Below are 11,816 nucleotides of genomic sequence, written 5' to 3'. Positions count from 1 at the left end.
TGCTCCTGCGCTTAAAAAGGAGACGGCCTCACTGGCCCTCATGCATCACCTCTCCCTGGGTCTGTGCCCTTTGTCATGCATTTGTTGTCTCTTCTGCTAAAGGTGAAGCACGTTGTCCTGTCTTTGACTTTGGGCTCAGCCCTGTGACTTACTTTGGCCAGTGGAATGTTCACGGCCATGATGCCACCAACAGCTTGCAACTTGCATGACTGTGGTTGTAAAGTTAGGCATTTTCTTTTGCATCACCCCAGGAAGGTCTTAGCCTGGCTAGCCTGCTGGTCCCAGGAGGAGGATGAGAGGCATGCGGTGCAGAGTTGGCTCAGCTGCTGAGCGTTTCACTGAATCTCTCCAGTTGGCTTACAAATGTGTGAGCAATAAGAAATCATTGCTGTTTTAAGCTACTGAGTTTTGGCATTGTATGTTATGCAGCACTGTTGTGATAGCTAACCAATACAGAGGGCAAGCTCTTTTCTAAAAGGAAACATGTATTTCCCTAAATACAAAATATGAAATATAAATGAGCTTTATTTGTGGTACAATATAGGTATTAAGACTTCCTGGCTGGGCATGGTGGCTCACGCCTATAATCCCAGCACTTTGGGAGGCAGAGATGAAAGGATTGCTTAAGCCCAGAAGTTCAAGACCAACCTGGGCAAGATGTAAGGCCCCATCTCTACAAAAACATTTAAAAATTAGCCAGGAGTGGTGGTACATGCTTGTAGTCCCAGTTGGAAGGCTGAGGCAGTAGGATATCTGAAGCCTGGAAGTTTGAGGCTGCCATGCGCTGTGATCACCTCACTGCATTCCATCCTGGGCAACAGAGTGAGTGAGACACTGTCTCAAAAAAAAAAGACTTCCTACACTGTAGTTAGCCTGTATTGGGTTAATATCTGTGTGACTTTGGCTCAGTTAACTTCTCTTAGCCTTGGTTTCCACATCTGTAAAGTGGGGTGCCTGTGTAATTAAATTTACTGTAAGGATTAAATCAGAGCGTACATAAGAAACAAAACACAGTGCTTTCACGTACGTGCTCAATAAATGGGATGTGTTAGCCTACCATTTTCTAAATTCCTACGGAACTTAGAGTGCATGCTCCAAAATTCAGCACATATCTGAAAAACAACGTAGAAATATATTCTCAAAACTGACGGGCAAGTATTTTCTCACCCAATAGACATAAGCACTTTGAGGGTAAGGTTGATTTTTGTTTGGTTCCAGCTGGGGAAACAGCCACTGTGAGCACTTTGAGTAAAGTCAAATCCTTTAGTCTCTTTCACTGTTCTTTTCATCCTCTGATTATCAAAGAGATATTCTCCACTGGTATTACAACAGCTTTAACACCTTTCTGATACAGAGTAACCTCCCTTTTCATGAAGAATGAAAATGCCTAAGGTTCAGAGAGCCTTAGATAAGCAACAATTATTTCGATGGTTACTTTGTATCAGTTACTTGTTGATGGACTGTTGATTTCCTTTTATAAAAGTGATAAAAACTTTCTTTTAAAAATAAATTTATTTTATTTTTAAAAAGTAGGTCCGCTTGAAAAAAATAGATAAGTGATCATACAGTAGTACTTAGATATGGCCAAAAATGTTATAAAGGTGGTACTCAAATAAGTGATGTTGAGAAAATGCTGAGTTAATAAGTACTGAACTGATTAAAGTGGAAATTCTGTTTACAAATGGAAATCAGAAATTATATCTACTTCGCTAAAGCATTCACTAATTCAAACTTGATACCAGTTTTGATCGACTCTATTTCATCACCTCTGAACTTAGCTCAGATAACTGAGTTTAGCAGTATTACGGGACTGTAAGCATAACGAACACTTCTAAAAAATCAGCATAACATTTTTCATGTCAACACCAAGGGCACTGACAACCAGCTCCTTTCAATTGTCTGGAAAAAAAAACAAATACAGATTTTGTGTTTTCTGATTTTATTGAAGCCGCCAGAAACCATCTGCACATGTACCAGACATGCAGGGTGACACCCATTTGATTCCAAATAGGCTGGCAAAGTAGGCCAAGTGTATCTTTGTGTCTACAATTATCAATTTCAGATCCTGGAAAGATGTCTATAGAAGGGAATTAGGAAGAAACAGGGCGCTCTCTCTCATCTCCCAGTGCAAACAGCCATTGTTCAAGACCAATTAGCATGACTGGTTGGCCCTTCTTCTTGAAGGTTACATGTCCAGGCTTGGAGCATCTGCTGCACGTTTCTTCATTTCTTTCCCATCTTGAGCAATTCGGTTCCTAAGATCTGTTTCCTTGTGGCTTCCTGGAGCTCTGATGACAAACCGCCATACTTTGTTCCTGTCCTTTAAGGCCCTAAAGGGCACTAGAGAACACACAAAATTTGTTTCTAATTTTGCATCTGCCAAAACATTCCTATAACAATACAAGACTTTAAAAATAGGATGCAACATCCCTCTAATTCCACAAAATAAACAAATCCAAAAGGAAATTAAACACAGTCCTTGAAAATGCAGCATAAATATTTTTACACTCATTCCCCCTTTCCTTAGCTGACAAAAACTTGTCCCTGAATTATGATTTAAGATTGCATATTTATCCTTTTATGTTTACAACAGATAATCATGACATAAGCCAATGAAAAGAAACACTAGGGCTTTCTTCTTCTTGGTTTCATGTTTTGTAAAATGAATGTCCCTTGGGACAGTTTAAGAGAATGTGGAATCCAATTTCCTCACTGGCGTTAGGAGTTTTATTTTTAACTCAAGTACTCAAAATAATAGACATTCTCTACGTACCCTTATCCGCAGTTGGAGTACACCAGACATGGAGCAGAATTATCTTTCCATTTTCATTTTTAGATAGTTCAGGGTAACTCAGCGTTCTGAATTCCTGAATCTTAGCCAAGGTGATGTCATTAAATCTATAATGAAAACAGTGTCACTGAGAGAATTAATTCATTATGGTGGAATTAAGTTAAATCCTTTATGATATGCTATTAAGTACCCACACTAACTAGCTTGCATCAACCTAAATGAAGCACATTCAAATGCAAAAAAAGAAAAACAAGTTCCAACCTCAAAGCTCATTGAATATTAGGTAACTTTCAAAGTTAAATTTGTTTAACTATTAAAAATATTTATAAATCTCATGGTATTTAAGACATCTTAAATGTGTTACAGTGGCCAAATACTTTGTGGTTTATATAACATCTTTGCCTGAGGGAGTATAACTTACTGTATAAATCATTATTTTGTATTTTATAAATGTTTTTGCCTTATGACTTGCTTCCTGCAATAGCCAAATAACACAAGAACTGCCCAACGTTTCATTAATCCTTAAAATGTTATTACACTCAGTCCAGATATGATAAAACAGTGTTTCCAGAGTTTGAAGTAACTTGATCAAAATTTTAAAGACATTTCTAATCCCCAAATTTACGATGTAATCAACAAATACTTATTTTGTTAGGTTCTGCAGAGAAAAATGAACAAATGGATTCTATTCCCTGACCCCTAGAATTTTACAGTTCAGTCCGGAGCCATGACATATTTGTGTAAAAATCTATCCCCTTGAACCTGTGCAGAAGAGGAAGAGCTACGTAACTATTAGCTTACAAGGGACTATTTCTGCTTCTGACACCAAATTTCTGCTGAGTCCAGGGAAACTTCCCACTTCCTCTCTATATCCTGGCTCACTGCATGCTTATCTAGGATAATGACTGCCTTGAAGGGGGTTGGGTTTCTTAGAGGAAAAAAACTTACGATGGTATTCAGTATGAAAACTTGAATGTTAATAGTTTGGTTTTTTTAAATAAAGGTTACCTATTCAAAAATTAGGTCATTTCATGCTGGTGGAAAGAACATACATTCTCAGAAGATAACTGAAAGAAATCACAATTCATGTTCAAAGCATCTTGCTTCTGACACATGGCTGTTAAGTGACAAATGGAAATTTCCTGAGCTCAGTAAAACGACTTGACAATAGGCTGCATACAGTTTCTATAGGAAAGCGGAATGTCAAAAAAAGTTGTAGGAATCATGCACCATCATTAATGATGATCAGCCAAGCTCTTTGTCTGCAAGGACTATGAACCAAATATTGTCACAGTCAGTCACTGACTGTGCAAGACTCTTTTCGTACCAACCTTATGAAAAGAAATTTTATTTTTATAGATTGGCTCTCATTACAACAAGTATTACCCCAAACCCTTGAAATAACAAAAAGAATTCTGAAGCCTAGCCAATGACCTTCCTGCTTTATACAATATTGATAAGACAACCCCCTGGGCTACAAAGGAATCTGATGGTGCCTTGGTTTTCTTTGTAATGAGATTTGGCCAGGATCAGGAAAATCATGTATTTATTTAAAATGGATAGCCTGACTGCTTCTCAGAAGGTTTGAAGTGGCTTGCAAAAACAAACCAACCAAACAAACAAAAAACTAGGATGTATTAAGACTTAAAAATGTTTAGGAGTACAAAAAAAGAGAAAGGAAATCATCAAATGCATTAGCAGCCCAGGCAAATGCAGCTCCCTTAATTGAGCATTAAACAAACTTAAATGTAGCATTTCCTGTTCCACAGCAAGCAGCACTGAAACTTGGCTGGTGTACCAGTAAAGCTTACCAGTTGTGTTTTCGGCTGACATCCACTCCAAATGGATGATGCTCATGCTGTATTATATGTTAAATATTGTTATCACTCCAGGAGCCAGACAGAGAGTAGGCACTCAATAAATTGTAGCAGTTTTCAGTATTTTTGTCCTGCATTCCCAGCAGCCATGTCACCGGCAGCATTCAGTTAATATTTATTTGAAATTCACAGAAAATATATTCACGTTTTCCCTTTAAGCAACTGCCTGCTAAGTGCCCTCTACCAGCAAACGGAGGCAAGGACTTGATCTTTCTTGGGGCTCTATTTTCCGCTATAAGAAAAATGAGTTCAAGAGGCCACAGCTCAATCGATGTTTACCAAAAATCTGATTTTTTGTTCCTAGCTGGGATTTTGCAACCACATTATAAATAACCTGAATAACACACAAGGAGGATGCATCGATTCTGGTCCGCTGCTGAAGAGTATGCAAACACTATATGGAGTTTCTTTAATGTCTGCAAAAAAATGGGGTACATTTCTCTCTTTTTCTCTAATTTTCTTTATATTTAAGTTTTCCACCTCTGGAGGAGTGCATGGAGCTAATTGTGCATTTCCCTGTGTGAATAAAGGACGGAGCGTCTGCTTTCACTTCAAATTGCTTGGCTCTCAATCAACATCACCATAAATGTGACATATGAATATTAAATCCAAATATTTTATTGGTGCAGATAAATATGATTTGTAAAAAGAGTCAAATTAACAATCCATTACATACTAATGGGCTCTAATCAATAAGTTTAATTTGACTAAAAGGAGAGGGGCGGGGGATGGGGGAGAAAAGAGACTCAATTACACCCAAATGGTGCCATTTAAAATTATAAAGGTGACTGACTTCTACAACTTTTCAGGTGTATTCTGACTTGGGGGCTTATGGACCCAACATCGGAGCTATGTTGAAAGTGAGCATCTGTCTGTGTTTTGTACACTCATATTTCTAATTATTTTTCTTTAAAATGAATCACTGTAAATACAAAAAGGTACTGAGAATAATGCCAATGAACAAGATCCCACAAAACAGAAAGAAAAACATGTCTTTAAAAGCCATATTTGCTCCAGGTTACTTCAGTTAAAACGAAAAATGCACATCAATCCGAAATATCTTTTGTCCCATCTCTATCCTACGCTTCTCTTTTCCTTTCTCCTTCTCCAGCTGCTGGACTGAATGTGGTATGTTTCCTTCTTGCCCTCATTTCTGTGCTTTTACTATAACTACAGGAATCCAGGAGCCATGTGGAGTATCACGTGCTGTGTTTGTAAATTCTACAACTTGCTTTTTGCAACTGGCAACCTAGTTCATTCCTTTTAACTGTGGTGTAATATTCCACCATGTGATTCTGCCACTTTCTTTATTCTTTTTTATCTCTCTCCTTCTCTTACTGATGGATAGTTAGGTTGAATCACCTTACTATAGTTATTCTGACACCAGTTAGGAGAAAAATGCCCAGGTTCTCGATGACTGAAGTCGATTTTAGGTCCTTGGACAGATCGCAGCCTCACCTACGGGAAGAGCTACATCCCCTCCTCCAGGGCTCTACCAAGGGAGAAACAAGGTAGAAAAGCATGCCTTTTTTCTTTGGCTGTTGCTTTTGCATTTTATACAAATAGCCGGCACATGGCAATGTGGCTCAAGCTGGCAGCGCCCTTTGAGCATCAAACGTGTCCTCTTTCCGCCTACCTACTTCGGCTCCGGGTTCTCTCCCGAAGCCCAAATAAAGAAGGTAACAGACAACCCGTCTACTGGCAGAGGCTTCTGCCTTTTCCGACGGGCCGTCTACAGCACATCCGTAATCCTTATGTCAGCCTGCACTCTAGCGTTGCCGGCCGGTCCAGCATCTGACAGCCACGAACCCAAAGCGCCGGCAGCTCGTTTCTAAGCAGCCGCTCACAGCACCAGCCGCCCTCCCGCAGAAGGGGAACAAAGCCCGGCGGACTATCGCACTATCTTCTGGGTGGCAAGGAAATCTCAATTATACACCCAAGGGATGTGGTTTGTGAAAAACTAGAAAGAATGTTTAAATTGTATACGTAAATTGTTTTGTTTTACAAGCTGGGGTAGATCAGCACATTTGCAGCCCATATTTATCTGATCCACTCCGTAAGACTCTTTTTGAATGTATGCCCTTGATGTGGGGTAGATGCCTATGCAAAACATAACCGACCCCTAAATTCAATTAGGGCATTGGGGGGAAAATGGAAATTTTGCTTTGGGGTTAGTCATGACTGCTGAGAACTTCTCGGAATACTTTCTTGGCTGTAACCAAAGATTGAAATCGAAGGATAAAATTTCCAACGGATGCTAAGTAGTCAGAATGTTGGTTCGAGCTAGCCCTTTTAAGAAAAAGATGGCAAATGAAAGGCCTTCCTTTAATCTGATTTCAAGCTCATTTTTAAAAAATTCTTTGTGTCACCCCCAACATAGCATAGTCAACATTTATTGAGCTGGATATAGTATAAGTAATGCTCTCTATCCTGATACCAATACATGGTGGAAGATGAGAATGTATCATTCCATGGGACAAACCATAAATTGCAAAAAATACCCCAAGGAAAACAACATTTGAAAAGAGAGTGTTTTATTTTTATGCACCTTTTAGCAGCAGTGCACACCCCAGGGATGTGGTTGAAGAAGAAGTAGGAGGATTTAAATTGTATATATAAACTTTTGTGTTTCACAAGCTGGGATAAATCACAGAGAGAGGTCATGGTGATCAGGAAAGTTTGAGGCGGTGTGGAACCTAAGCAGAAATAATCTGGCTTTGACAACGGACTGCTGAACCCTAATCGCTGATAACAGCCGTCGAGCAGCAGAGAAACTCCACTTCATATCGATGTGGCATTTACTCTTTCAGAAAGCCCCCCACTCTGGCCGGCACTTATGGCAAGATAATTAATAGTCCCCTGAGTTATAGATTCCGAGCTAAAGGTAACAGTACATAATGGAAGTCAAGGTCATCCATAATACAGTAGCTTCTGTAACAAAGGGGATTATTACTGCAATTACCGTCCTGCTGGAAAGATTTTATAAGTTTTCTTCATTTTAATTCTTAAATCTTCCTCTTGCCAGTGAAGTTTAAACTCTCCGATTTATGATGGAGGAATAAAAGCCTCTCTCATCCCACCACAAAAGCTTTCTCTTCGGAGCAACCGAGGTGGTTTCTAGTGAGGTCAGTGAGAGAAAGGCAGCCCCATTTACCCACGAGGCCTTCGTGAAGTCTTCCCAGGCTGGGCATGTCCGCTTTGTGGTGTCCCGTCCTGTGTCATGTCAGAATACTAAAATACACTCAGACCCCTGATGAAACATATTATTTTCTGCTTGAAAATGGGAATATTTTCTAGTGTGGTTGATAATATTATTATTCATTTCTAGTTGATGGTATTTTTCTTCTCCTCTTGGAGCCAATGATTTTCTCTCCCCTCATTCTCACCACGTCTCAAACATGCTGAAAGGGTCTTGAAAAGCTTCTCTCTGGCCTTTTGCCTGTTGTGTCCGATGAAGACAACAGCTCTGTTTGCCAAGGCCTAAACTCAGGCCGAACGCCGGAGCACATTTTCCACCCAAACTATTTATTGGCTAAATTTGCTCCTGGCTGGAAAAACTCCAGTTCCCGTCATTCATACACACACACACACACACACACACACACACACACCAAAACAAAAGATGTTTGAAAAGCGCTTCTAAAAACAGAGCTTAGGTCTGAAAATTGTAATTAATGTAGTAAGACATCCTGCCCAGAGCAGATCAGATGCTATACGAGCCATTTGGGTGAGCCCATGAGCGTGGCGACAGACAGCATCACTCCAGTGCTCTCTGAAACGGTTTTGCACTAACACAGCACGCATTTTTATGATGTGGGCCATCTTGCTGTCTCTCTGCTCTGGACAAAAAAGCAAGCAGACACAATCATCTTTTGAGAATGATGGCATCGTCATTGTCTGCATAGCAGGACTGTAATTAAGCACCAGAAATAGGACAGCTGAGAAGGGACAAAGAGCAGGGAAGGCAGGGGACTGCAAGACAGCATCATGGGGGGAGGCTGCACCAAGATAGCAGCTGAAATCCAGTATCTGCATGTATGAGGTCATCCTGGGAAAGAGTATGTGTCCAGATGGAAAAAAATTATATATGAAGCAGGCTGGAGGAGGAGAGGCCCAGAGAGCTGCTTAGTAGTCAGGGCCCACATATCCCCTCCTCCAGGCAGACCTCAGGGATGTCTCCTGGGAAAAATTACTCATGTATCAAATATTCACTAAGGGCCTACTATGTACTGAGCATTGTTTTAGGTGCTCAGGATTCTCAGCAGTGAGTGAGACAAACCAGGTCACTGCTTTTGAATTGATCCCAGAAGGATCCAGGTAGGTAAAGATCTGGGAGGAGAGCCTTCCAGACAGAAGGGACCCCAAGGACTGTCTGAAGAAGGCCAGGATGCTGGAGCTGAAGATGCTGAAGAGTGGAGCAGGACCTACGATCAAAGAGGTGGGCAGGGCTTCCTCTGGTAAGATCTGTGAGCCCCAGGGAAGGAGCTGAAATTTTAGTTTAAATTCAAGAGTCTGCTGATGGAGCATTTTCAGCATGGGGCCTACAGGATCTTTCATTGCATGGAGTCCTGTGAATTCACAGGGGCCCTTCCTTCTAGGCCTCTGTTCTCCCACCCAGCACTTACACACAGTGACACCTGTAGCAGCCGCCTCATCCACGTGCAAGGACATGGCTGAGTTGAACCCGTAGACTGTGCACTTGTTCTGTGCTGCAAGCAGACCTCACTTTAATGCTCAACGGGCTCCCTAAAAGGCTGGTGGATGATGACAAATAAAGTAAGGGCTAATTCTGAGATTAAATATGTTGGGAGGTTTCGAAAAGAAGGACACCAATAGCATCTTGATTGTCTTTGATTTTTCTGCTTCCATGGCTGATGAAGCTACATACAAATGTGTTTCTCTCTAGAAATCAAAAAATCATTTAATACCCACCCAAGAGATCCCTTGTGGGGACTGAATGAGAACATTTAGATAAAAGTGGAACACAGGAGTTCACTGCAGGAAGGAGTGAAGGAATGAATGAATTTCATCACTGGTACATCAGTGGGCTCTAAGGGTTTTGAAGTGGAAGTAGGACCTGAAGGAAGAGCACTAGCTTATTCCAGTCCCAGCAATGCCCCTGAGTTATTAGAGTGTTGGGGAATGGAGTGTTGGGGCAGCAAGTTCAACCCCAGCAGGAAGTTGACACCAGAGAGAGGAAGGGACTTGCCCAAGGTCACTCTGGCAAACCAGGCCTGGAATTCTGCACAGTGCTCCTTCCAGTGTGCTCCGCTGCTTCCTTTTAGGATAAAGAAGGGAAGGAAACATTGGCCCAGAACACACACCATTGGGTCCTTAAGTATCAAAGGACAACTGGACGGCAGGCAGACATCTCTCGCACTCTCCCTCCTGATCCTGTGCTGCAGGCCACACATAACAAGGCCCTTTCAGTGGGGCACAGTGGGCTGTGGGGTACCAGGGCATCGTCTACAAGAAGAGCAGGGGCTTTGCTTGAGCACAGCCCTTAGTTTCCTCATCTGTAAAGCGGATATAATTTTATATAATTTGTAATCTGGTAAATTAACCTACTGTCTTATCTCCTGATAAATGCAAAGAGTTCCCACAGTGTCTGGCACATGATAAACCCCCCAGAAATAGTAGCCATCATTAACATTTCTGATGATAGAAAACACAGAAAAATACACCAAAAAATCACCCATTACTCTGAAACTAGAGAGAACCAAAATTAATATTTTATGGATTATCCTTCCAGCCCTTCTTCCTTCAAGCCTGTATAATATATATGTATACATATATACACACACATACATATACACATACACATACACACATATATTTATACATGCACATCCATAAGTATGTGTGTAAATATTATATGGTACACATTATTTCATAATTTCACATTATCTCATAATTTGTTTACTAATAATAATACTCAAATTAATAATTTGAGTATATGTTAAGCATTTCCTATGTCACAAAAATCTTCCAAAATATGATTTATTTATCTACTTATTTTCAGACCGAGTCTTGCTCTGTCACCAGGCTGGAGTGCAGTGGCACCATCTCAGCTCACTGCAACCTCCACCTCCCGGGTCCAAGAAATTCCCCTGCCTCAGTCTCCAGAGTAGCTGGGAGTGCAGGTACACACCACCATGCCTGGCTAATTTTTTGTATTTTAGTAAAGACGGGGTTTCACCGTGTTGGCCAGGATGGTCTCAATCTTCTGACCTTATGGTACGCCCACCTCAGTCTCCCAAAGTGCTGGGATTACAGGCATGAGCCACTGTGCCCAGCCTCCAAAATATGATTTTTCATGTTTTTTTTTTAACAAACCCCATGTTACTGGAGACTTCAACTTGTTGACTTTTTCCTATTACAAAAAATCTTTAGTAGTTATTCCTACAATAAACCTTTATAAATAATTCTGATAATTTCTTCAGGATAATTTCTCATGGATTTGCTGGGACATAGAGCATGCACAGTTTTGAAGATTTTGACATAAATTTCCAAATTGTTCTCCAAAATATTAAACCACTCCATTTCCTCCTGCACAGTGTAAAGGTGTGTGAGCTCACGTCTTCACCAACCCTGGGGATCATCACTTTAAATGCCTTTGCCATTTTAGATAGGCCCAAAAGATTGCATCTTGTTGTTTAATGTTGCATCTTTGATTGCAATGAAGGCTGAATCTTCATCTGTATTTATTCACTTATGAACTGCCTGGTTAAGTTTATTTTTCTACTAGGGTGCTTGTCTAAGTTGACTATGTCCCAGATGATCAAATTTGTTAGAGGATGCTGTATAATTGGAATGCTCATGTTCTGCCATTGTGTCTACTGAAATATTGTTCCCATATTGTCTTTTTGGTACCTTTTAGCATCTTTTTGTTTTTTTTAGATGGATTCTTGCTCTGTTGCCAGGCTGGAGTACAGTCGCGTGATTTCAGCTCACTGCTACCTCTGCCTCCTGGGTTCAAGGAATTCCCCTGCCTCAGCCTCCTGAGTAGCTGGGACTACAGGCATGTGCCACCACGCCCAGCTAATTTTTTGTATTTTAGTAGAGACAAGGTTTCACCATTTTGGCCAGGATGGTCTCGATCTCCTGACCTCATGATCTGCCTACCTCAGACTCTCAAAGTGCTGGGA

The sequence above is a fragment of the Cebus imitator genome, unplaced genomic scaffold, assembly GCF_001604975.1.
Source record: "Cebus imitator isolate Cc_AM_T3 unplaced genomic scaffold, Cebus_imitator-1.0 Scaffold63, whole genome shotgun sequence".
In the NCBI taxonomy this organism is placed as follows: domain Eukaryota; kingdom Metazoa; phylum Chordata; class Mammalia; order Primates; family Cebidae; genus Cebus; species Cebus imitator.
This window is presented reverse-complemented; position numbering follows the sequence as displayed.